Source organism: Aegilops tauschii, chromosome 2 (assembly GCF_002575655.3).
Source record: "Aegilops tauschii subsp. strangulata cultivar AL8/78 chromosome 2, Aet v6.0, whole genome shotgun sequence".
Taxonomy (NCBI): domain Eukaryota; kingdom Viridiplantae; phylum Streptophyta; class Magnoliopsida; order Poales; family Poaceae; genus Aegilops; species Aegilops tauschii.
In genome coordinates, this window is record NC_053036.3 from 215,805,691 (window position 1) to 215,833,624 (window position 27,934).

Below are 27,934 nucleotides of genomic sequence, written 5' to 3' on the forward strand. Positions count from 1 at the left end.
GGTCAACTAGTGTCTTATGTGGGATGAATACCGTGCAAGCAGATACGTAAGATTTGCACGACGAAGGGAAGAGGAGTACCTTTTTCGGTTGCCGGTGTGGTCACCTCCACATGTCGCGCCGATCTTCTTCTTTTTACCGGGGAAACCGATGTTCTGGAGGGTGCAGGCTTGGACGAACCCATGGCCAAATTGTTGACTGTGTTGCCATGGCCGTATGTCGGCGGAGGGGAAGCAGATCCGAGGCGGCGAAGGACGCCGTAGCAGGAACAGCTCCGGTGCGGTGGAGGGTGGCGAAGTTGGAGCGGCAGCGGTGAGGCGCAGGACGGCATGGTTGAACTGGCTCGGGTACGGACGGCTCGGCCTCGGCTTCAACTACTAGCCGTGGAGGGCGTTGCGGTTGAGGTTGCGGTGGACGACGACGTCGGGGTATCGGCTCCGGCGTGATGGAGGATGGGGTGGCGGACGGAGGACGCCAAGGTTTCGCGGCTGGTGGAGAGGTAGTTTTGGCGCCCACAGAGTAGGAATGGGGAATCGGATGGGTGGGGGGGGGGAACCATGTTTCGGTCTGGGACGCGCTTTTTTTGGCTTTTTGAACAGAAGATGGGACGCGCTTGTATGAAATTTGGGGAAAGTACAAACTTTGCCCCCCTCTTAAATTTCGGACCTACTGCGGGTCGGGGGTAGGATGGTACTCCCAGGTTTCCCTAATAGTGGGCGGGAGCTATTTCGGCCGCGTGCATGTGTGCTTAGGGGACCATTGTGTATGAATGTTTTTCGGATGCGGTTGCGTGGCGTCTAGATGAAGCTACAAACCTACCCCGGTTTAGACCTTTGGACGTCAGGCCGGTAGGTTTCACGGGTCGGAGTTATTAGAAAAGTAATTTCCTTGTACTACCAAACATTGGTCTCACATGGTTTCGGGCGAGTAGAGGCTCTTTTGGCGCTTCGTTCGAAATTTTGAAACACAAGCATTCACGTTTAGAGTACTCTTGAACTATGAGGATTGACCTAAATAGACAACGTTATATTTGACCTTGTATGTTTGAAAACCTCATTAAATTATCCGCTTCTTTTTTTAATTTTGACACTTGAAAATCCTATAACTACGATTATTTTGGAATGGAGGAGCTAAATTTGAATCTATTTTGTACACGACTACATATGCTATTATGTACAAAATCAGAGCAAAGATTGGTGCCCCCATAATTTAGGTATGGTTTACAAATGCCATGATATCAACTTCAAATAATTGAATGGACTTCATGTTGAATTCGTTTTTTTTAAACCACCTTAAGTTGAATTCAAATGTATGCTAGTCCATAGGTAGCTATTTATAATGTCCATTGTGTAACTTTCGTATGTATAATGTGCTTTACACACACAACATGAACTATACTCACGTTTATATTCGATTGCTAAAGTGATGCATTGTCTGGAGTTCAAAATACTAACTATGTGGGTCAATTGTGTCAAATAATAACATAGACATGCTCAAATTCGATAGAATCTAGATGTCTGATGGATCAATGACCGCTCCTTACGCGAATTGCAAATATCATGATCCCATCCTAACATTTGGATACAATTTATATCTTTAATCAATGTGTAGAGCAGTCTTTTACGTGTAGTTTCACTCTCCATCGGTGGTCTCTCACACATGCTCACACACTCTCTCCCGAGGTGTCTTTCTCGCACACATGCTCTAGATATAACCCTCCCTCCCTCTTGTAACCATTTACAACTGTTTTCACTAACCTTTATCACAAGCACTCTTCCTCTCGCAAACATACACACGCACAATCCTCATCGACCCTTTCTATATACATGGACCTGCCTACGTGTCTCATGTACGCACATTATCTTTACGCCTGTCTCTCACGCATTGTCTCACACCTCTCTTCCTAATCGACGAGTACGATTCTAGCAGAGCATTTTGTAGGATGCCCCTTAAAGTTAGGTTGGATGAATAGTAATATCAGAGATAAGGGGTTAACTTAGTCCGAGAACCTAGGGTTGCAAATCCTAGCCGGCTTTGTTAGTGGACACAGAGTCCTTCACAATTCTGCTATCTTTGTCTTGTACGACTAGTCATCCATGGGTCTTCCTAAATGCGTCACGGGCCGACCAATGTGGCGCAGGACAGGACCGAACGAAGGGCCTCACCTCGACCCACCAGACCTCACGCGGTGACACACCCTCTGCCCCACGTCTCATTATCTTCTCACACCCACACATAGCAACACAAACACCACACACACAGAAAATTTCTCTTGGTGCCTCTATTCCCTCCCCCCTTGCATATACACACTCAAGGGAATGGAATCTCTTGTCATGACGTCATATTCGTCTCTCTCTCTAGACCACTCTCATTTCTCGTGCTATCTCTCCCACGCCCCCCGTCGTCCCCTCTATCCATGCCTCTCTCGAATACGTAATACACACACATACCTCTCTAGGCCCCGCCAAATGCAGCAACTACACATTCAAACATGTTACATCACGTACCCCATTGATCTAAAAAGCCCTCTCTTCACGTTTATTTCGCATACAACATTCCTTTTGAATAAAGTGTGGCCAAAAAATTATTTTAGAGTTTCTACATATATACAACATTACATAGTTATATGGAGGAGTACGAACGCTAATTTGCATTGCATGGTGCCCACAATGATATTTATTCCGCACTGTGAATTTGTATATTTTTATACTATATACAAAGTTAGTCATAATAAAGAGAAACGAAGAGCATCTCTCGCTCCATCGCATACCCCCTGTACGCCCCTTTCATGTATGCACACAAAACTATCTCCAGGTCCTATAAAAGTAAGCCCCCCAGAAAATTCACGCATGTTTCATCTTTCTCTCACGATATATGCAATGACGATCATTGTATTTGAAGCGAAAGCACGATACGTACATTGGACTTCAGAATCCACTCATTACGGTCACCATTTACGTTTAGTGGTTATTATACAGTCACGGGGTCACCGTACAACTCTGTATTTGCTCATGACATGACTAGTTGACCAGTTAAACGCTCCACATGGCACCTCTAGTGTTGCATCACATTATCTCACTACCATCGTGCCCACCTGTCGACTTGTATCTAATCTACATCTACACTCTTATAAAATACATAAAATACACTCTTATAAAAAACAGAGTTGGTGATGATGGTGTGCCTGCCATCCTGCAATATAGGCTGTCCGATTTATATCTGGCGGATAGGAAAGAAACTATGGCAATTTTGCAAAAAGGTACCCACACACCTCTCCACATTTGCAAATAAGGCCTTCCCTCGTTCATCCTTTTCTCTCAGAAGATAAACAAGTCATACAAATGCATCTTGATGTTACGTGCAACGCATGGGCATCTTGCTAGTAAGAATGAAAACAAACGACAAAAAAATATTTGGACGGTGGTTCGAAGTCATGACCGCGGGCACAGCGGACAAGGTGGCCTTGTATTGGTATGCTGAGCCGTCTGTTTTAACACATAGGAGCTGGTGTGGTGAATATACACACGCGCACGCATGCACACGAACTGCATCCACGCAACTCTCACACAAACACATGCACCCACGCACACACGCAACACTCACACGTACACACGCAGCCATGCACGCACGCAACACTCACACGCACGCACGGAACACTCACACACACACGCGCACACATGCATGCACACACCAGTACACCACACGACCAACACACACTCTCACACTCAAGTGCTCAACCTACACGTGCATGCACACACATCAGGCCCTGACAGACACATACACAACCAGGTGATTCCCGTGCACGGGTTGGAGCCTTGTCGCGCCTGCGTAAATTTGTGTTTATTTGACCTTTTGCGTATGCGAACTGACTGGTGGGACCCACAAGGAACGTGGTCAATTTAACTACTCAACATGGCACCACGCAGACTATTTGGCCGGCCAATAGAGTGCAATCCGATGCTGAACTGTGAGCAAGTGACCTTATAATCACCGCAAAACGTATATAGTGACCGTAATCAGCTTATTCTGAAGTTCGGTGACCGTATTACGCTTTTCTCTCTGTAGGCCCTCCAAAACTACATCTCTACACGTTCTCGCATGTTACATCTAACAACTATGCAATACAGCACTACTACTACACTTTAACACAATAAATCATATGTGTTTTTAGTTTTACTAGATATCATATTATTACTTATAATTATTCAGTTTGCATACATTAAAATTGCCTTTGAAATGTATGGCCAGTATCATCTACCGCGCGGGAAAAATCCCGCCCTTTCCTGTTTAATCTGGTTTGTATCGATGGATCGTGCGAAACAGCAAAACTATAGTACTATATAGTACTACAAGTGATAGTTCACTGGGCCGTCGTGTCGTCTACTCCTCCGTTGTAAGAGTGGAGCGCTCGCTTTCATAAATCTTCTAGTCCCTTTCGCCGACATGTGGGACATAAGGCTACCGGGTCCACGTGCCATACCGGAATACAGTGCAGAGCAGCCGGGGTGAACCACCCCAGTCATGGCGCCGGCATAGTAATGAGCAATGAGGCGTCAAATCACAAAGCTGCACCTTTCCCGCAATTAAGTTGGAGGGACGAAGCAACCATCACATCATTTCACTCGTTGCTGAATCCGCTTCTCCCTCATCTTCTTCAACTTAACCACGTGTTGCTTCTGCCGTTGTTCTGCCTCATGTGGGACGCGGATCGGCTTGGTAAAGCACTGACACGTGGGACCGCATGTTAGCAAACCGCCAGGACAACGTCCTCCGAAAATAAGAAGCCTAATCCTAGACTTACAAAGGGCTACGTAGCTGCTACGTATACTTTCCATCTAATCTATATATGCCCCCCCGATTTTCAGGTGGGGTGGGCCTAATCCTCTCCTTTAATCCAATCAAATAGTCCCACATCACATCAGTTCGTAACTTTACGTAAACCATTACGTGGATGTAGCATTGCTCAAATAAGAAACCTCCCCCGCCATCTTGATTCTATAATTTTTTAGATCAATATAATTGAGATTTGTATAGATAGCACACAGGAGCAAAACCAAGTGGTACGGTTAAGGGCATCCACAATGTGTAGCCAAATGTGAAAATAGCTTTTGGCATCGTGGGGACCATTGTGGATGGTGTTGCCAAAGCCAAAAAGATGGAACCGAAGCTCCCTGATTGATTGGTTGAAGGAATAGAAAATGCAACGTCTCTCCTCTTTCTCCCATGCTTGGACGCATGTAGTACAGTATGGAGCACAGAGTCTACTCCCCTGTCCCTTCTATCACAAATCACAAAGCAGTGAGGCGTCAAATCACAAAAGCACGGACGAAGCAACCATCATTTCACTCTTCGCTGACTCCGCTTCTCCATCGTCTTCTTCGAGAAACCATCTCACCGCACTAGTACTCCTAGTAGTACTAGTAAAGGACTTCCTGGATGCAAATAAGGCAGTTGTCTCGGCTTGCAGGCGGCACTTGTGAACGACTTACCATGGTCTCCCTCAATGGTGTTCTCCGTCGAACGCACTTCGCCAAACCACCAAAAAAAAGATATCGTCGATGTCACCGCAATGGGGAAGGAAGTCAAATATAGTTACTACCTCCATTTTTTTGTACACAAGGCCAGTATATCAAAATTACAATTTGCAAAGGGCCACTAACACTAATCGAGGCAAAATTGATGGGGTTAGCAACCAAGGACATTAATATCCCCTGCATGCATGCGGAAGTGAGAAGGTTGGTTTGCATGGTGCTGCATTAATCAAGCGGTGAGGAGTGAGATGGTTAGCTCTTTGGTCTTTGGAGAAAAAATACGCATTAATTGACACGTGAAACAAGGATTTGTATCGATTAAATCCCGCGAAGGAAAACCCCGCATTTCTTTTTTAACACTAGTACTCCTACTATGTACGTACTTATCCTGTTTGGGTCTAGACCTTGCATTGCCAAACTTCGCCACACATTTTTGCCAAGCTTGCCTAATGTTTTCAAAATGAGAAGGAGGTACACTTGCGCATGGCTGTCGCGGTCGCACCGCACCATCACACGGTCGCTCCTGCACGCCGCGGTCGCACCGCACCCTCACACAGTCGCTCCTGCACGCCGCAAACCCAACCAAGGGAACGCACCCTCACTGACACGTGCTATCGCATGTGAACAAACCAAACTCAGCCATCCTATCGCTGACACATAATTTTCGTTCATAGAGTATGTTTATCCAACCGCATGTTGGGGAGTATCCGTACGGCCCGTGCGGTGGTCTGTTGGGGAAGAAGAAGAGGTGAGGAAGAAGGAAAGAAGGGTTAGGAAACGTAGGATATTCATCCAACCGCCTGAAATGGTAGACTGACCCAAGTCAGGCGACTTGCATAACAAATATATGTTTTTACATAGAAAAAGATCCATAAAAACAACAACATAAAGAAAAACTATCACTGCTCAAGGAAAGAGACGGCCTCGTCGTCTTTGGCTGCCGGCGCGAACCGGCCGCCGTGTGTCTCCGCACCGTGGTTGTCCTCGGCCTCCAGCTACTCATTCAAGCGGAGCGTGCGGGCACTCTACATTGGACGAGAGCACAGCCCGGTTCAAGTCGAGGACGTCCGGTTCTGCCTGCAGGAGGGCCTCGATGGCAGCGGCATCCGCGCGCTCCGCGTCGAGTCGAGCCTCCGCCGCCCGGTTCAAGTCCAGGACGTCCGGTTCCGCCTGCAGGAGGGCGTCGATGAGAGCGGCATCCGCGCGCTCTGTGTCGAGTCGAGCCTCTGCCGCCCGGTTCAAGTCCAAGACGTCCGGTTCCGCCTACAGGAGGGCCCCGATGGCAGCGGCATCCGCGCGCTCTGCCTCAAGTTGAGCCTCCGCCGCCCGGTTCACATCCACGACACCCGGTTCCGCCTGCAGGAGAGCCTCGTTGGCAGCGGCATGCGCGCGCTCCGCGTCGAGTTGAGCCTCTGCCTCCCGATCCTCCTTTAGTCTCGCCATGTTGAACCGCTGGTCCGCCTGCACCATGGGGGACTCGGACGTCGGCACGAAGTTGACGTCCATCGTCTCATACCCATCGGGGGCCTTCTGTGCCGCGACCTCCGCCATGAACATTGGATCGGCTTCCTCCTCCTCGTAGCTTGGCTCCAGAGAACTCGGGGATTCGCCCGCCGCAAAGCGAGCTTGGGAACGGAGGTCTGTGGCGCCGACCGCCGCCGCGATTTCTGCGCGGCGCTCCGGCGTCAGCATCTTGTAGTAAGTGATTTTGCGGCGCATCATGGCTTTTCGGCGAACTAGGGGACGCTTGATGTGGGCTAGGGGATCGAAAGGTGGGGGAATGGGCTGGAGATTTGGTGTGGTTTTAGGGCAGTGGCTGGCGTAGGCCGAGCAGCGAAGGTTCTGGTGTGAATAGTGGTTCCGGTGACGACCGGTCAATCGGTTTTGACTGTACATCGCTCTTGTCGCGTTCGCGTTGTAGCCCGGCACGCTGGACCCTCCACATCTCTCACCGAATGGAACACGGTTCGTCTTGCATTTTCGCTCGCTTGTGGGACCGCAGTTGAGAGCAAACCGACGTCCCTCCCCCTCCCCCGCCCGCGTCATTTATTATACCACCACTCCCTTCGTTTTATGCGGAGTAAATAAAAACAGAGGGAGTATACTACGGATGAGGATCCCCTGACATGGCCAAACCCATTGAGTAACTGACATGCGGGGCCTAGCAAGCATGGGGTCCGCCAGTAAGTGACCGAAAGGGAGGGTAAGGCAGGGATACCTACGTCAGAGGATCCACTTCCACTATACCACTTTGACCAAATGTTAGAGTAATAATATATGACATGCAACTTACGCAAATGTTAGAGTAATAATATATGACATGCAACTTACACAAAGCATACAGGGTCTAATGCGTTTTTCGAGGCTAACTTTGACCAAATGTTAGAGTAATAATATATGACATGCAACTTACACAAAAGCATACGGTCAAATTCGTATGTGAAAGAGGTTTCCAATGATATAATTTTCACATTATACATCTCATGTACTATTAATCTTGTTAATAGTCAAATTGGAAACCATCTCTAGTACAAATCTAGGAGTACGTACGAATCTAACAATATTGATTGGGCGTTGTTGAATGTTGATACCTTTTTGATCAAAGTAGAGATACTTTGACTACATATAAAACTTATATGTAAAATAGAAAGGATAGGGGGAGTATATTGTACGTTCAAAAACGAAACGAACATTGAATACCCTTTATATATGATTTGCGGATGCTATGATCACCGGTTCAAAATTTTGAATCCGCCTTAGGTATCACGTGCCCCCACTTGTTCCCTCTCGATTTCATCTCGGGGTCCGGAGATCTATTGAAAGAGGACTAGGGTGGGTACATGCGAATGATACTCGGCGGAATGTTCAAATGAGGCATGCGGGAGGATGGACTCGACTGGAGGGCGACATGATCGATGGAGAAGAGGGTTGGAGAGGAATGAGAAATAAGCAAACGCCACATGATTATACTTGAACGGCTCAAATAAACAATAAGTTGTCTCGCTTGGCCTACATAGTGAAAGGCCTAATGCGCAACGCGGAGCACTGACGCTTGAATATGGCCGGGAAAACAGCGAACCGACATGTGGGGCACACCCGTCGGGACGACGTAGCGCAGAGTAGTCCAACGGAGGAGCTGGCCCATGACCTCCTCGCCACCGATAACCATTCATGTGGGTCGTTGGGGCCAACAACGGGGCGCAGCTCCAGCACCGCCTCTGGACACGGCGACCGCAGTGAGAGACACGCTCATATCATCGCTAGACACGGTCGGTTTCAGTGTGCCGAGGGTGGCGTTAGTGCTGTGGCACGACCAACGATATGTTTGGTTTGTGCCCAAGGTTGCCCCATCAAAGCATTGGGTAGCCAAAATTTTGGTTGAGGTATTGGTTGCCCATGATTTGGCTGACATTGGCAAGAAAAATGAACTAGAGTTGGCTAGAGTTCATTGGCATGCCAAAGAAATGGCAACCATCCAAACAAAGACCAATCTTTGGGTCATGACCAAAATTTTGGTTGAGGTATTGGTTGCCCATGATTTGGCCGACATTGGTTGAGGGACGAATCCAAACACACCCCAACACCCGGCTCGTCGAGGATGCACGGGGAGCCGCGACGCGTCCGCGGAGTGGTGTAGCACGGCCAACTGCATCCTCTGGACCTGAGACCATGCCGGGTCGTCTTGTTTTTTCAATGACATGCGAGGATTGCATGTGAGCAAAGGGCATCTCCAACGTTGCCACGACCGCAGCTGACTACCCTGGCACACCAAAACCTTCGTCCCTCGCGCCGTCGCGCGGTGTGTTCCCAGCCGGCGCCAACTGCCTGCATTCATGACGACCGTTCGTATGTCATCGTTAAGTGGCTCGGTGCCCGAGGAACCAACTCCGACGACTTAATGACGCACCCGGATGCTTGGCCTCACCGGAATGCGCTACTTAAAGCGGCAACACCCAGCTAACCTCCACACCATAGCGCATCGTCCTCCTACCTGGCACCACATCCTCCATGACCGCAAGTGCGAACGCTCTGCGGGAGAGCTTGTCTTCGGGGATGAAGCTCGAGGTCGCCGCCCTCGCTCAAGTCGCCTCTCGCGACGCAATAGCGGCGTAGCCGGATGCGGACGGGACCGCACAAGCGGTGGCCACGCTGGCGGCCGACGACGGGAGCGCCTTCAGCCACACGTCCTACTTGCCGCCGTCCAACGTCCGGCACCGCCGAGGTCGGGGACTCCTCCGAGGATGAGTAGGGCATGGGAGGCGGCAGGGCATGGTGTGCCAACTGGCCGGTCCGTATCCGGTGTTCTACTCTTCCTCGCCGGAGACCGCACCTTCACTTCACGGGTCTTGAACCCCGCCCCCGTACATAGAGATCGCAGATGGAGGATGTCGGTCGCCGCCGTAGAATAGGTTTAGGGTCGGGTTTCTTTTATTTTTCTGTCCTATAAAAGTTCGAAATGTAATGAAAATCTGCCGTGTTTGCATTAATCTCGGCCGGTGTATATGAACTTTCACAATAATATACATATTGTAGGAGTACTAGCAAGATGCCCGTGGGTTGCACGAAAGATCAAGATCTTGTGGGAGAAAAGGATGAACGAGGGAAAGCCTTATCCGCAAATGTGGAGAGGAGTGCGGGTAAATTGTCATAGTTTCCTTCCTATCCGTTAGATATAGATCGGACGACCTATATTGCAGGATGACAGGCACACCATCGTCACCAACTCTGCTTTTTATTGAACCGAGACAAATCTAACATGCGAAGTAAAATAAACACATAGGGTCTATACATACAAAAATTATCTTAGGCACTCCAATAGTACGTCCACTACACATTCACGCATTTCACATCTTTCTACATCTACGGGAACCTACGAAATGGTTAACGTAAATTGCCTCTCTCTCCTCCCCTGATTCATGGTGGTGGGCCCCTCCCTCCCCCCAATCTACAATCAACAGCTCACACATTTCACATTACGTGAATTACGTAACTGGGATTACGTAGGTGTAGCATTACTCGACCTAAAAAACCCAACTAACCCAACCTCCCAGCATATCGCGCGGGAAAAGACCCGGTCGCGCTGTTTTAGTCGGGATTACCGGATTACTAGTAGTAGTATTGATGGATCACGCGAAGCAACAAATTTTTTTTTGAGGGGGCGAAGCACCTAGTTTATAAGGAAAAAAGGCGGTACACTCACAGCACTCCTGTCGCGGTCGCATTGCACCCCACACACGTTCGGTCCTGCACACGGCTCACGCAAACGGAACGCGCTTCGGCTTGCCTCTTCACTGACACGTGGGACTGCACTTGGAGAAACCGACCATGCGCCAAACTCCCCCCCCCCAACGCGCGAAAATCCTCCCCCCCCACACCCAAAAATTCCCCCCAAATCCGATTCAACCGCCCTTCGGCCAACTAGCCAATAATATTCCCCAAACCCCCTCCCCCCTGTCCTCCTCCACTCCATTCGCTCCGCCAAAGCCGCCCTCCCCGTCGCGCTGATACGTCGGTGCCGCGGTTCGGCGATCCTCTCGCTCCCACAGTACGCTCTCGTAGACTGCCGTCCTCTAGCCACGCCGCCACCTCTGGCTACGTTCTTGTGGAGGCGCACGGCGGTCAGCGCCGCCACCGCTGGCGACGTTCCTGTGGAGACGCACGGCGGTCAGCTTCTCCCCGTTCATGTCGGTGTAGCGCTGAATGTTAGCTGATAGACGCTGTTAATCTCACTGTTTGCCGAAGTATTTTACTGTCAATATGCTCTGCTTAAGAAGCTTCCTTGCCCTGTTCTGCACTCAATCTGCTTAGCTGAGATGGCATGGCAAGGCTGATTAGTTGCTAAAATATCCTGCCATATATTTATTGTGACGTAGATTGCCATGGTCTAGTAGCCAATCTGTTAGGTGAAATAGCTCTACACCGTTTTATACTCGATCTTTGTTGCTGCGATGGCCTTCGATAGTTCGATGGCTGTGTGCTCGGCCTCATTGACTGCTGAAACAGCCTGCCATAATTTGGCACTCAAATCTGTTTGCTGAATTAGCTTTACATATATTTCGTTACTTAGATCTGCTCGTCCAAATATCTTGCCATAGCTTTCGACATCGACCTAGGTATTTTTTTCTGGACTTCATAAAAAAGCATATATGTTTTTCCTGTAATATATAGTAGAAGAACTAATTTGTATGTCTAACAGATGGACAGGACTTGGATAACTTCTGCTCGAAGATTCTCCGCTGCATATGTCGAGGGGGTTGAAAACTTCATGAACTTTATCAGAGCTGAGTACGGTGGTCCGAAATTAGATGTGCTCTGCCCCCGTGTAGCAGTTTTATGAATTCAGTTACAAGACCCCAGTCAACTGTGCAAAATCATCTACACTTGTATGGGATGTTGGTCACATATATGAGGTGGGCTCATCATGGTGAAGCTGTAAACGTCAATGTTATTGACTACGTGGAAGCAGCAGATCACCATCTTGATCTGCCTAATGCTCAGGTGGAAGAGGAGGAGGAGGTGGTGGTGGCGGAGCCAGTGAGTTTGACCAATATTGAAACAATGCTACGAAATGCTCGTGCATTCCGTGAATTTTCACCTGCAGAAGAAAAACGGTGGGCCCGCATGTTGGAAGAATGCAACGTTGCTGTCACCGCAGGAAATAAGCTGTCAGTATTCTCAGCTATGGTCACCTTTCTTCAGGTGAAGACATCTGAGCGGATGACCAACAAATCATTCGATGCGATGTTGGCTGCTTTCCGCAAATCTTTCCCAGATGCGTCTGAGCTGCCACAGACCTACAGTAAAATGAAGAATTTCCTTCGTGCAGTTGGAATTGGATATGATATGATCCATGTTTGTAAGAATAATTGTGTTCTGTTCTGGAAGGATTATGCCAACTTAAGTGAATGCCCGAAATGCAAATCATCAAGATGGAAAGATGGCGATGCTGTGAAGAGGATTCCTCATAATGTTCTGAGACATTTTCCAATTACACTAAGATTGCAGAGGTTGTTTCATGATGCTGAAACAAGAGAGGATGTACTGTGGCATTCTAGGAACAAGGAGTACAGAGATCAGAATAATGAGCCATCCATCTCATGGTAGTGAGTGGAAAAGCTTCAATGATAAACACAAAGAGTTTGCTGCTGACCCGAGAAGCATTAGACTTAGCTTAGCTTCAGATGGATTTAACCCATTTGGCCACCAGAGCGCCACATATAGCATGTGGCCAGTGCTTGTTATCCCTTACAACATGCCTCCAAATGTCTGCACCAAAGAATCAAACTACATGATGGCCTTGCTCATCCCATGTCCAAAAAGTCCTGGAAAGGATTTTGATTTGTTCATGGAGCCTCTTGTGGAGGAACTTCAACAGCTATGGAAGGGTGTTCTCACTGGAGACCTACATAGTAGCCCACCAGCTGATTTCTTTCTGCGTGCTGTTATAATTTGGTGCATCCATGATTATCCGGCTTTGGGCACTATGTCAGGGCGAACGACACATGGTTACAATGCATGTGTTCGCTGTGACAGGAATCCGCTGTCATACGCAATACTTAGCAAGATCTGTTACATTGGACACCGCCGTTTCCTTGCCAAGGACAAGCCGCATCCTAGAAAATACCGAAGACATGTGTTCAATGCAAAGCATGAAAACCGTGATGCGCCAAGGAGGCTCACCGCCAATGAGTTGCAAGTGGAATTAGAGAAGGTCAGGCATATTACACCAGGAAATCATCCTGGTAATGGTAGAGGGAAAAGGAAGCGTGGCAGGGTAGAAGAGAGATTATTGTTTACCCGCAGGTGCACTTTGTGGGACTTGGAGTATTGGAAAGATTTGGATCTGCGGCATAATCTTGATGTGATGCACATCGAGAAAAATATATGTGACAGCATTATCGGCACACTTCTTAATATTGAAGGCAAGACGAAAGATACCTTAAAATCTAGGATTGATTTGACACACCTGGGTATCAGAAAGGATTTGCAGGTGCAAGATGAAGGTAAACCACGGGATATGGCACCAGCTGTGTACGTCTTGGACAAGGTAAAAAGAAAAGAATTCTGCGAGGTCCTGTCACGTGTGAGATTCCCACATGGATTTGCTTCCAACCCTGAAAGGAGAGTCAGTGCAGATGGAAACAAGGTACAAGGGTTCAAAACTCATGACTGCCACGTCCTACTTCAAAGGGTTTTACCTGTTATCCATAGAGGATTGGGCCGCCTTGACTTCTACAGAGCAGTTGCAGAGTTCGGACAATTCTTCAGGGAACTCTGCAGTAGGAATATCAGGATAGATGCTTTGGAGCATCTTAGAGACAAGATACCAACTATCCTATGCGACCTTGAGAAGATATATCTTCCAGCCTTCTTGGATGTGATGGTGCATTTGGCTGTTCATCTACCTGAGGAGGCACTACTTAGAGGTCCAGCATAGTATGGCTGGATGTACCCTATTGAAAGGCGGCTAGGCACTTTCAAGGGCTATGTTAGGAACAGAGCTAGACCCGAGGGTTCCATTGCAGAGGCCTACATTGCTACAGAAACGTTGACATTCTGCTCAAAATACATTGAAACAGCTGATCAGCTTAGCAAAGAGGTGGGTGAAGACAATCCCGGGCTCAATGTTTTCGATTATTCTGTTCGAGTTACAGGGAAGAGTACAAGAGGACAAACCTAAAGATTTGGACAAAATGGTTTGGTATGTGTTGAATAACTGTCCTGAAATACTACCTTATATCAAGTAAGTGCAGTAGTGCTGCTTATACATCGTAATCTACTAAACTTGCAGCACATTCTTATATATTTAGATGTTTGACGCGATCACTATGTTGTGCAGCATCTACAAAGAGGAGTTACTGCCGCAAAATCCAAGAAACATTGACAAACTGGTTATGGCAGGATTTGCGAAATGGTTCAAGAACCATGTAAGCTTTTGAAGTGCAATGTCAGGTTTTTTAATATATTGAGTATATAAGATGATCAACTTGTCTATTTTCTAACCATAGGTTAAGAAGATGCGGGAGGATGCGCAGGCAGTTGATGATGCCCTTTACTCACTAGCAATGGGTCCTGATACTCGGGTAAGACATTATGAATCTTGCGTTGTTGGAGATGTGCGCTACAACACCCTTGCACGAGACGAAGGCAGGAAGACACAAAACAGTGCCATCATGAGCACGGATACGTATGACAAAGAGACAACTGAAATGTATGCTAACATAACAGACATTGTTCAGTTGGAGTATATCTCCAGTTTTGAGGACCATCGGTGTGTGGATCTATTGTGCTGTCGTTGGTATAACCTATTTTCCAGGATCGCAAAACCCAAAGCTGATGATTATTTCAAATCCATCAATGTCAAGGCGGCGTACCAGACCAACGAGCCTTTTATTTTGGCAAATCAAGCAACACATATATTTTTCTTGGAAGACACATTTGCACGTAGCGATGATTGGAGAGTATTGCAATGGTTTGAGCAGAGGAATTCGTTTAATGAAGTTGCACAACAAGATGATGCTTACACTGCTCCTGATGTACAAGATAACACAGATGTTCCTAATATCTTTGAGAACCATCACGTCAATGACGCCGGCGAAAAGATTGCCTGTCGTGCTGTGGACATACAAGAGTTGATCAAGAAGAAGCCAACGTTCGAGGACGTTGAGGATGAAGAAGAAGATGACACCATGGGGAATTACTGTCGGGTGGCGGTGCGACATATGCCAACGGGTGGCTTATCATTGTGGGAGCCAGTAAGACATCGCCGGTGCCTGGAAACGGGATAAGGCGAAGACATGCACGCCGGCGGATCTTACCCAGGTTCGGGGCTCTCCGTGGAGATAACACCCCTAGTCCTGCTCTGCGGGGTCTCCGCATGATCACTAGATCAATACAAGTAGCTACAAGTGCTCCTTGAGCTGTTTGGCTAGAGGAAGAAGAAGGGCAAGGCTAGCTCTCCTTTTCTCTTTATGTGGTGTGTGAAACTCTATGAGATCAACCCTTTTCATGGGTGTCCCGGGGGGCTTATATAGGCCTACCCCCAGGGGTACAATGGTAATCCAGCTGGGCGTGGGTCCCAGCCATCAGTGTCTGTGCTCGCCGGCTTCTCCGCTGGCCATTGCGAAGGTGACTGGCGGGTGTCTGTCTCTCTCACTTTAGTTGAACCGAGTGTGGCTACGCCCGGTCCTTGCGAAGGTTAAAACAGCACCAACTTGACAAACTATCGTTGTGGTTTTGATGCGTAGGTAAGAACGGTTCTTGCTAAGCCCGTAGCAGCCACGTAAAACTTGCAACAACAAAGTAGAGGACGTCTAACTTGTTATTGCAGGGCATGCTGTGATGTGATATGGTCAAGACATGATGTGATATAATGTGTTGTATGAGATGATCATGTTTTGTAACCGAGTTATCGGCAACTGGCAGGAGCCATATGGTTGTCGCTTTATTGTATGAGATGCAATCGCCATGTAATAGTTTTACTTTATCACTAAGCGGTAGCGATAGTCGTAAAAGCAATAAGTTGGCGAGACGACAACGATGCTACGATGGAGATCAAGGTGTCGCGCCGGTGACGATGGTGATCATGACGGTGCTTCGGAGATGGAGATCACAAGCACGGTGCTTCGGAGATGGAGATCACAAGCACAAGATGATGATGGCCATATCATATCACTTATATTGATTGCATGTGATGTTAATCTTTTATGCATCTTATCTTGCTTTGTTTGACGGTAGCATTATAAGATGATCTCTCACTAAAATTTCAAGATAAAAGTGTTCTCCCTGAGTATGCACCGTTGCAAAAGTTCTTCGTGCTGAGACACCACGTGTTAATCGGGTGTGATAGGCTCTACGTTCAAATACAACGGGTGCAAAACAGTTGCACACGCGTAGTACTCAGGTTAAACTTGACGAGCCTAGCATATGTACAGATATGGCCTCGAAACACAGAGACCGAAAGGTCGAGCGTGAATCATATAGTAGATATGATCAACATAGTGATGTTCACCATTGAAACTACTCCATCTCACGTGTTAATCGGTCATGGTTTAGTTGCTTTGGATCACGTAATCACTTAGATGATTAGAGAGATGTCTATCTAAGTGGAAGTTCTTAAGTAATATGATTAATTGAACTTAAATTTATCATGAACTTAGTACCTGATAGTATCTTGCTTGTCTATGTTAATTGTAGATATATGGCCCGTGCTGTTGTTCCGTTGAATTTTATTGTGTTCCTTGAGAAAGCTAAGTTGAAAGATGATGGTAGCAATTACACGGACTGGGTCCATAACTTGAGGATTATCCTCATTGCTGCACAGAAGAATTACGTCCTGGAAGCAGCGCTAGGTGCCAGGCCTCCTGCAAGAGCTACACCAGAAGTTATGAACGTCTGGCAAAGCAAAGCTGACGACTACTCAATAGTTCAGTGTGCCATGCTTTACGGCTTAGAACCGGGACTTCAACGACGTTTTGAACGTCATGGAGCATATGAGATGTTCCAGGAGTTGAAGTTAATATTTCAAGCAAATGCCCGGATTGAGAGATATGAAGTCTCCAATAAGTTCTATAGCTGCAAGATGGAAGAGAATAGTTCTGTCAGTGAGCATATACTCAGAATGTCTGGGTATAATAATCACTTGATTCAACTGGGAGTTCAACTTCCGGATGATTGCGTCATTGACAGAATTCTTCAATCACTGCCACCAAGCTACCAGAGCTTCGTGGGCCTTGATGGGAGAGAGAGGGCAGAAGCCAGGAGGTGGTGCGCCCCCTCCCGGAGGAGTCCTAGTTGGACTAGGAGAGGGGGGCGCAGCCCCCTTTCCCTCTCCCTCTCCCTCTCTTTCCTTCCCCCCTTCTTTTCCTAGTAGGACTAGGAAAGGGGAGTCCTACTCCTATAGGAGGAGGACTCCCCCCCTCTCCTTGGCGCGCCCCATAGGCAGCCGGCCTCCCCCTTGCTCCTTTATATACGGGGGCAGGGGGGCACCTAAGAACACACTTGATATACGATATTTTAGCCGTGTGCGGTGCCCCCCTCCACCAGATTACACCTCGATAATACCGTCGCGAAGCTTAGGCGAAGCCCTGCGTCGGTGGAACATCATCATCGTCACCACGCCATCGTGCTGACAAAACTCTCCCTCAACACTCGGCTGGATCGGAGCTCGAGGGACGTCATCGAGCTGAACGTGTGTAGAACTTCGGAGGTGCCGTGCGTTCGGTACTTGATCGGTCGGATCGTGAAGACGTTCGACTACATCAACCGCGTTGTGATAACGCTTCCGCTGTCGGTCTACGAGGGTACGTGGACAACACTCTCCCCTCTCGTTGCTATGCATCACCATGATCTTGCGTGTGCGTAGGAAATTTTTTGAAATTACTACGTTACCCAACACACCTGTCGTGGGTGACATCGATGTCGACATGGCTACAGTGCCGCGCTGGACGGGAGATGGCTGGCCCGTACGGCGCCCTGTGGCCATGCCTGTTTCGGGATTCGGGGGTAGTGGGCTGTACTGTGGCCACGCCCGGTCTTATCACCGTTATGTGGATGCACTCTTGGGGGTGCAGTCTTGGCCGGCTTCTGGGAGTCGGCTTTCATCATGGCCGGCTCCTGGGAGTCGGTCCTCTTGGGGCCGGGTTCCCGGAGTCAGCCATCTTGTAGCTTTCTTTGGGAAGGTTTCTGAGGCCGGGTTGCCTTTTGGTAGTCGGCCCTAGGGATAGCCGGCCCGGGGAAGGCGGCCCTACGCTCTGTATGCTTGAAGGCTCGAATGGCCTTATCATTTTTTGAAGAGCCAGGGGGAGTTGGTTAGGCTACCCGGGGCTATTTCCTCCGATAGTAGTCCCCGAAGCTGGTTGGGCTTTGAGGCTGAGAGGAGGTCGAGAAGCTCGGTCAGCTTCTTATCTTGACGAGCCAGCAGCTGGGAGCCGGCTTCGGTTGGGCGCGCCGTCTTGGCAAAATTTCTAAAGTCGGAAGGCGGGAGTCTGTTGGCGCGTGCGTCGGGCTGCGGGCCGGCCGCTCGCCGCCCGCGAACCACGTGGCATCCTCCGGCTGAAAAAAGCCTGCCAACCCACGCGCGTGACAGGATGTCGCCGCAGGCCGGGGCCCACCACTCCTACGCCTAGGCCCAGGAGCGGATTCTTTGTGGCCCAAAGCTGTCCGCACGTCTTCTGGCGGCGGTTGCCGCACGCCGTTAGGGCGCAATAATCGCGGAACGTGGGGGAGTGGGCGCAGTTAATCCCACGTTCCTCCCCATGCCTCGCCTCCTCGGCTTTGCCGCACGAGGCTATAAGTAGGGGGAGGAGGGGAAGCGGCAGACGCTCGCACGCTCCTCTCCTCTCCGCCCTCTTCTTCCTCCTGCTTTCCCTCGCAGCAGCGCCTCGTCGCCGCGCCGTCCCAGCAATCTTCACTCTGCCCCATAGCTTTGCCGCTGCAGGGCCATGCTTTATCCATCGCCGCACCCTTCCTTGTTAGCTTCTCGCCACCATGCAGTACGGCGGGGACTGGGACGGCTCCAACGTCCATATGGACCACATCGACTTCCTTCGCAAGACGCGGCGATTGCCCAACAAGGACCAGGTGCGGGTCCATCTCGCGCCAGAGAAGGAGATCACGCCAGCGTCGGAGGAAGGCAAGCGGGTAATCTTCCGCTCGCATTTCCTGCACGGCCTCGGCTTCCGGCGAGCGCCTTCTTCCGCTCCTTTCTCGACTTCTATCAACTCCAGCCGCACCACCTCACTCCGAACATGGTGGTGCTGCTGTCCGCCTTCGTCACCCTGTGCGAAGGCTTTCTTGGCGTTCTCCCCACCCTCGAGCTCTGGGGGGAGTTCTTCCAAACCAAGCTCGGCACCCGCATGCAGGGCGTGCCGGCTCAGAGCGGCGCCTTCATTGTGATGCGGAGGCCGGCGGCCGACAACCCCTTCCCTGTCATCACGCTGATCCAGTCGGTGAAGCACTGGCAGAAGTCGTATTTCTACGTGAGGAACGTCGCCCCGCAAGGCGACTACGTCAACTTGCCGGCTTACGTAGCCGGCCCGCCGGCTGGGAGGCGGCCCCAGTGGTCCTATAGGGCCGTGACACTGTCACAGGCTGGAGCCGCGGTCGTCGCCCTACTCCGGGTAATGATCCAGTCGGAGGGCCTGACTGGGTCCGACTTGCTGGCCGCCTTCGTCGCGCTCCGGGTGCTTCTGCTTCAAAGCCACCCTCACCTGATCTGTCAGATGAGCGGCCAACTCGATCCGAGTCGGATGTGCACCAAGGATATGCCGCACGACGAGGTGGCTCATATGGTGAATTATCTTGTGAACTGCAAGCTCTCCGCAGAGTGGCGGTTTGGCAAGGAGCCATACTCCCGTGCACATCCTCCGCCTACGGTATGTTCTCTTTATCCTTTCTTCTCTTAGTTTTGTCGCCGAGTTTTTCTTGGCCGACTCTGACCAGTCGGCACATCTTGGCAGAGCCCTCTCCTTCGACCAGCGGCCGGGTTGGGGGCGGATCGCCGATTTCTTCCTGACCAGGCGGAGCATGACTTGGACGACCACGACTTGGGGGCGGCCGCCATGGATGACAACACCGAGGTGGGAGGTGGCGAAGCCGGCGGCTCCGCGCTTGGAGTCAGCTTCGATGACTGGCCGGATGACGACGAGGCGGAAATCGTCCCACGCCGCCAGCCGGAGTCCGGCCATGGCGCGGGTTCCTCCGCCGCGCAGCCTACTCGGGGCGGCGGGCAGAAGCACCGGGCCGCGTCGGGCAGAAGCACCGGGCCACGTTGGGCTTGTTCGGCAGTCGGCCGAAGAAGCCCAAGGGCGGGGCGGCGGCGACCAGGTGGGATGAGGCGGCCGCGAAGGCGGCCCGCTTCCGCAAGGTGGTGAAGCAGCCGCAGATGGTGTCAGCGTAAGTGTATATTCTTTTGCATACTCTTTCTTCTTTTCTTGTTGATTTCTGAATCCTTATCCTTTCTCAAAAATCAGGGCTCCGCTTTCTCTTGAGTGGGTTGCTGCCGCCTCCGTGGTTGGATCACCGGGAGGGTCCGGGAGCACCCGCCGTGTGGACCCCCGCGTCGAGCTTCAGGCGGCGACGGAGCGAAATGCCCGGGAGGCGCGGGAGGAGCGGGAGGCGGAGGAGCTGAGGGCGGCTACCGCCAAGACGGCACAGGAGGAGGAGGAGGAGGCGAAGGCGCGTGCCGACATGGCGGCCAAGGCCCACGCGGAGGCTATGGCCGCGGCAACAGCGGAGGGGGCCTTGCTTGTCACCCCTCTGCGTGTCGCGGCACCCAAGGTCCCGGAGCCCCCGCCGGAGGAGGCCGGCGGTGACCTACCGGGGTTGGAGAGGGAGGCGGCACCGTCCTCGCCGACTTGGGTGGCCCAAGGCAGCCGGCCTAACGTGCCACCTGCACAATCGGCTGGGGGCGAGCCGGCTGCGAGGACGGACCTGGTGGTCCAGTCGCCTTCGCGCCAGCGCGCGGGGAAGGCCACTTCGGACCCGCAGAAGGCCGCGGGCTCCGGCTCGTCGGCCCAGGAAGTGGAGGCAGCCAGCGCCAGCTCGGGGTGGACACCGGGTGGAGGGACGGCTGCGGTGAATGTGGCGGCGCAGGAAGTCCGGAACCGGCTTCAGTCCTAGGCCGCGGCGCTGAGGAAACAGAATGACGAGTTCCTTGCGACGCGAGCGGCCATTCGGGTAAGTCTTCCCGTTTTTGCTTTTTTGATCTTGGTTTCTTTCGTGGGGGCGCGTCAGTGCACCCACTGGGTGTAGTCCCCGAGTTCCGAGTTGGCTGCTGAGTAGGCGGCTCGGAACTTCATAGCGGGCTTTGCTTGCTATCTTGTTCTTATTCGCTTCTCTGCCTGACTTGCAGGACTACTACAACCTCCACGCGGCTGCCTTCAACTCCCAGGCTCGGGAGCTGACCCAGAAGAATGTTGATCTATCTGAGAGCCAGGGTAAGTGCTTCACCTTTTATCTCATGTGGGGGTGCGTCAGCGCACGCACTGGGTGTAGTCCCCGAGATTCGGGCCGACTGCTGAGCAGTCGGGTCGAATCTTTCTTGACGACTTCTTCCTTATTGCTTCTTTCTTCTCTGCCATGCCTGCAGCGGCCAACGCCAAACTGAGGGAGCAGCTGGGTGGGACTCAGGCCGCCCTTCGCGCTAAGGAAGCCGAGTTTGACGCCTTGGCCCAGGAGCATGACCGCCTGGCCGAGAGGCTAGCCGACCTAGAGGAGAGCCACAAGGCGGCCTTGAAGGCGGTGCAGGACAGCGAGGTCGCCCTTCAAGCCGAATATGAGACGGAGGCGGTGAGCTGGGCCGAGGCGAGGCAGTCGTTGATCAACGGCTACGGCCAGATCGAAGACTTGGTTGATGGTAGGCCACCCTCTTCTTCGTCCCTTGCTTGCCGCTTGCCGTTTGGTTCATTTTCTGACTTGGTATTTTTCTCTTCTTTCCCTTTCTTTCTTGCGCAGAGTACTTCCCTGGCTACTCTACTGCCGCCAACCAGGTCGTCGAGGCCCACCGCGAGGCACAAAGGCAGGCTGGCGCCGAAATCGCGCTGAATGCTCGCTGGTCGCTGGAGGAACAGCTCTTGGTGATTCAAGCCCGCCTCCAGCCGGCTCACCGCATGCTCCGCCGGCTTCAGCGTGTTGGGGCGCAGGTGCTGGCCACTTTCTGGCCTGGTGAGGTGATTCCCCGCACCCCCAGTCGGACTTCCGACTGGCTGGAGGTGGCGGCCGGCCGCTTCGAGGCCTGGAAGGCTTCTGCGGCTCGGTCCAGCGCCAAGCGGGCGCTGGAGTTCGTCAAGGCCTGGTATCCCGAGCTGAGTTTGGACCAGCTGGCCACCTGGCGGCAGGAGGCCGACACGGAGCTGGAGCCGGTGCGGCCGGCTATCATCCAGCGAGCCTCGGCGATCGCCGACTACACCGACACCAGCGCCTTTGCTCCTGAGGTGGACGACAACGGCGTTGCCTAGCCGGAGGAGTGCTCGGGCTGAACCCGGTAGATGGCGAGGACTCGGCGGAGGAGATCGACTCCAGCAACGAGGGCGAGGAGGAGGAGGGTGAAGACGCCGCGCCAGATGGTGGAGCGGCCGGTTAGCCTCAGCTTGACCGTTCCTCCAGCAACAAGGCACGCGCGAGCGCACCGCCTGCAGCCGGCGATGATCAAGCCGAGACTCGCCAGCCGGTGCCACCGTCTCCACCGACCAGCCCGGCTCCCCTGCTGCGCCCTTAGTCTAATCTGCTGCCTCTACTTTCCTGTTTTATTACTCTTGGAATAGTATTTTGTTAAATTTGCATAGTTCCACCCACTGGGGGTGTATTCGAACTATATTGACTGCCGGCCTGTTGAAGGCCTTATGTGTAAATATAATTATGCATGCGTTTGGCTTTCCCTTGTTCTTTGCTTGTCGTCCTTCGGCTGTTTCCTTTGCCGCGCTCCCTTGGTTGCCGCCTTCCCAGCCGGACAGTCGCTCTGCAGTCTGTGGCTGGAGAAGTGCTTGGCCAGCTGGGAGGGCAAGTACTCTAGCTTTGTTGGATTGTAGCAAAGTGACTGGGAGGCCGGCCGGCCGGCTGTTTTGACAGCCGGTAGGCGTGGTTGGAGGCCGGCTTGTGTTATATAAGTTCGTTAGTCCTTAGCCGTTTTCGTGTGGGCATCCTTTCTGCCTTTGGCTCTTGCCAGTCGGACACTCGGTTCTTCGAGCTGCGACCTACAACAAGAGAGGGCTCGGGTGCTGGCACACTACTTGTCTGACTTCAGGTAGAACTTTTTATATAATTTAAGGCGGCCAGTCCCCGGGCCGACTAGTCGAACCCGGTGCTAGATGGAAAATCAAAATGTAATAATACATTCATGGGTATGACACTTGTCATTCATAGATAAAGGAGGGAAGTCCCCGAGTGCGCCTCGGGGGGCCCGTTGTTTCATACTTAATACAAAAAGGTAGCATGATACATACTGCTTTTAACTGTAAAATCTTCTCAGGAGGTTGGCATTCCATGGTCGTTTCGACTCCTTGCCGGAATCATCCCACTTGCGTGCTCTTGGCTTCTGTGCGTCGATCAGGTAGTAGGAGTCGTTGCCTAGGGCCTTGCTGACGATGAAAGGGCCTTCCCAAGGGGCCGAGAGCTTGTGCTAGCCGGCTGTTCGCTGGATCAGCCGGAGCACAGGATCCCCCTCTTGGAAGGATCTTGGCTTGACCTTCCGGTTGTGGTAACGGCGCAAACTCTGCTGGTAGATGGCGGACCAGCTGAGTGCTAACAGCCGGCCTTCTTCCAGTAGGTCGATGCCGTCTTCTCATGCTTCCTTGGCCTCCGCCTCCGTGTACATGGTGAACCAAGGCGAGTCAAACTCAATGTCAGCTGGGATGACAGCCTCGGCACTGTATACAAGGAAGAACGGAGTGAAGCCGGTTGACTTGTTTGGGGTAGTACGCAGACTCCAGAGGACAGCGGACAGCTCATCGAGCCAGCAGCCGGCCGAACGCTCCAGTGGTACGACCAGTCAGGGCTTGATGCCGGAGAGGATGAGGCCGTTTGCTCGCTCGACCTGGCCGTTTGACTGCGGGTGGGCAGCGGATGCTAAGTCCAGTCGGATGCCCTGTGTCGTGCAGAAACGTGCCAGTGCTCCCTTGGCAAAATTTGTGCCGTTGTCGGTGATGATGCTGTGTGGCACACCATACCGAGTAGTGATGTCTGCGATGAATGTCACGGCAGTCGGCCCGTTCAGCTTCTTGATCGGCTTCGCTTCAATCCAATTGGTAAATTTGTCCACGGCGACAAGCAGATGTGTCATGCCGCCGCGGGCTGTCTTGAATGGGCCCACCATGTCCAGCCCCCAAACGGCAAAGGGCCAGGTGAGGGGGATGGTCTTGAGTGCAGAAGCCGGCAGGTGTTGCTTGGAACTGAAGACTTGGCATCCTTTGCAGCATTTGACTAATTCCTTGGCATCTTCCAAAGCAGTCGGCCAGAAGAAACCATGGCGGAAAGCTTGGGCAACAAGTGATCTTGACGCTGCGTGGTGGCCGCATTCACCTTGGTGGATATCCTTGAGGATTGCTATGCCCTTCTCTGGCTCGACGTAGCGCTGGAAGACTCCAGTGACGCTACGCTTGACAAGTTCTCTGTTTATTATTGCGTATGCTCTGGCTCGGCGTTGGACTAGTCTTGCCGAGATCTCATCAGTCGGCAGCTCTCTGTTGACTAGGAAGTTGAGGATGGGCTGGGCCCATGATGGAGCTGTGACTTCTTCTATTGTCAGTACGGCCACTGTGACCCGGGTGGGTGGGTTGGGTGGTGGAGAGTTGGAGTCGGCCACCGCCTCTTGTGCCGTTGCAGTCCCCGGGCCGACTGCTGCAGTCCCCGGGCCGGGTTCTGAAGTCCCCGAGCCGGGTGCGACTACGGCAGTCCCCGGGCCGCTTGTCAAACTCCCCGAGCCACCTGCTGGGTTCCTCAAGTCGGATCCAGCTGCATCAGGGGCGGGCGGTACGAAGATAGAGTCCGATTTTGGAGACGGCTTGATAGACGATTTGAGGAGGCGCTGGAGAGAGACACCGGTTGGTATAGCCTGGCGGGTGGAGCCGATCCGTGCCAGGGCATCTGCTTGGTCGTTGTCGGCCCGTGGCATGTGAAGGAACTCGCACCCTTCAAAGTATCCACTGATCTGCTGGACGAGGAATCGATAGCTTGCCATGTTTGCATCCTTGGCGTCCCAGCCGCTGGATGACTCCTGGACCACCAAGTCCGAGTCGCCATAACACAGGATCCGGCGTATGTCGAGCTCTTTGGCCAGCCGGAGCCCGTGTATGAGCGCCTCATACTCAGCCACATTGTTGGAGGCGGCAAAATGGATTTGCAGCATGTATCTGAGCTTGTCGCCATTGGGAGAGGTGAGGACGATGCCGGCTCCCAAGCCGGTGCGCATCTTGGACCCGTCGAAGTGCATCTGCCAATGAGTGGAGTCGGGAGCTGGCAGTAGGTACTGGGTCTCGGCCCAGTCGATGATGATGTCGGCCAATGCTTGGGACTTGATGGCGGTGCGGGGCTGGTAGAAGATTGTGTAAGGAGCCAGCGCAATGGTCCACTTAGCCACCCGGCCGGATGGATCCCGGCTGCCTATGATCTCGGCAAGCGGGCGGTGCATACGACCGTGATGGGATGCTCTTGAAAGTAGGGCTTTAGCTGCTTGGTGGCGAAGTACACTCCATAGCACATCTTCTGGTAGTGCGGCTAGTTTTGCTTTGAGGTGGATAGTACTTCGCTTAAATAATATACCGGCCTCTGGACTAACTGGGCTCGGCCTTCTTCTGGGCGCTGGACCACGATGACTGTACTGACCACTCGGCTAGTCGTAGCAATGTAGAGGAGCATGGGCTCCTTCTCAGTCGGCGCCACCTGGACATGTGGAGTGGTCAGCATCTTCTTCAACTCATGGAAGGCTTGGTCTGCTTGGTCATTCCACTCGAAGTGAGTCGATTTCTTCATGAGTTGGTACAGGGGGAGAGCCTTCTCCCCTAGCCGGCTGATAAAGCGGTTTAGGGAGGCCAGGCACCCGGTGAACTACTGAACGTCTCGCAACTTGGTGGGAATCTCCATTCTCTCAATGGCCTTGATCTTCACAGGGTTGCACTCAATGCCGCGTTTGGATACCAGAAAGCCTAGAAGCTGGCCGGCTGTTACTCCGTACACGCATTTCTCGGGGTTGAGCTTGATCTGGAATCGGCGCAAGTTGGCAAATGTTTCTTTGAGGTCTTCCAGCAGGGTGCCGCGCTTCTCCTTCTTCACCACAATATCGTCTACGTAGACGTGGGCATTTCTGTCGAGTTGCTTGAGGAGGCATTTTTGCATGCAACGCTGAAAAGTGGCACCGGCATTCCTCAAGCCGAATGTCATAGTTAGGTAACAGAAAGCTCTGAATGGTGTGATGACGGCGGTCTTCAGGCGGTCCGCTGGGTCCAACTTGATCTGGTGGTATCCTGAGTAGGCATCCAAGAAACTCAACTGCTCGCATCCGGCTGTGGAGTCTATCACTTGATCAATCCGTGGTAGGGCAAACGGATCTTTGGGGCAAGCTTTGTTGAGGCTAGTGTAGTCTATACACATATGCCATTTGTTGTTCTTCTTCAACACCAAGACCGGGTTGGCAAGCCACTCTGGGAAAAACACTTCCATAATGAAGCCGGCGGCTAGGAGCCGGGCTATCTCTTCTCCTATGATTCTTCTCTTCTCCTCCGACAGTCGGTGGAGAGGCTGCTTGACTGCTTTCGCGTCCGCTCGGACGTGTAACTTGTGCTCGGCAAAATCCTTCGGAACACCCGGCATGTCCTTTGGGGACCATGCAAAAATGTCTCGATTCTCACGGAGGAAGTCGACGAGCTCGCCTTCCTATTTACTGTCCAGGTTTGCACCAATGACAGCAAACCTCTCCGGGTTCTCCAGGTCCAGAGGTATCTTCTTCGTCTCCTTGGCCGGCTGGAAGGAGCCCTGAGCATCATATTCCTTGGGGTTGGGGGGCAGGGCCGGCTGCTTGCCGGCCATGGCCACAACTCGCTCCAACATCTTCTTCTCTTCTGCAACCACGAGGGACTCGGCCAGTCAGCTGCTGGTTGCAGCGCACTCGAGGGACTTCTTGTAGTCGCCGGCTACAGTGATGATCCCCTTCGAGCTCGGCATCTTCATCTTGAGGTAGGCGTAGTGGGGCACAGCCATGAAATTGCCCAGGACAGGTCGGCCAAGCAAGGCGTGGTATGGGCTCTCTAGGTCCACTACGTCAAACCAGATCGCTTCTCGGCGAAAGTGATCCTTGTCTCCGAAGAGAACATCCATCTTGATCTTGCCGATTGGGGAACAGGACAGGCCGGGTACGATGCCATGGAACACGGTCCGGCTTGGCATGAGCTGCTTTGCCTTGAGGTTTAACTTCTCCATGGTGTCGCGGTACAGTATGTTGATACTGCTTCCGCCATCAATTAGCACGCGGGAGAATCGGGCAGCTCGCCTCTTCGTCGCGAGGGTGACGTTCAACACCATCGCGTAGGAGCCAGGAGACGGCAGCACCTCTGGGTGATCGTCCCGGCTCCAGCTGATAGGCCTTTCAGACCAATGCATGAACTCGGGGTTGCTGGAGGCGACCGCGTTGACCTCTTGGTGCTGTCGGCGCCGGCTGCGCTTGTCTTCAACCTGGCTCGTGAAGACGACGTAGGCGGCGTGTTCATCTAGGAACTCATCCTGAATGGCTCCGACTGCTGGTCGAGCAGCCGGCTGCTGGGGGTTGGAGGCGGCGGGCCGGGAGGCGGAGGCGGCACCAGCCCCTCGCCCTTGGAGATCCGTGTGAGCCAGTGGCACTTCCGGGTCGTGTGGTTGGACGGCTTCACGCCGCTGTGAAACTTGCAGGGGGCATCGAGGGTCTGCTCGTAGGACAAGG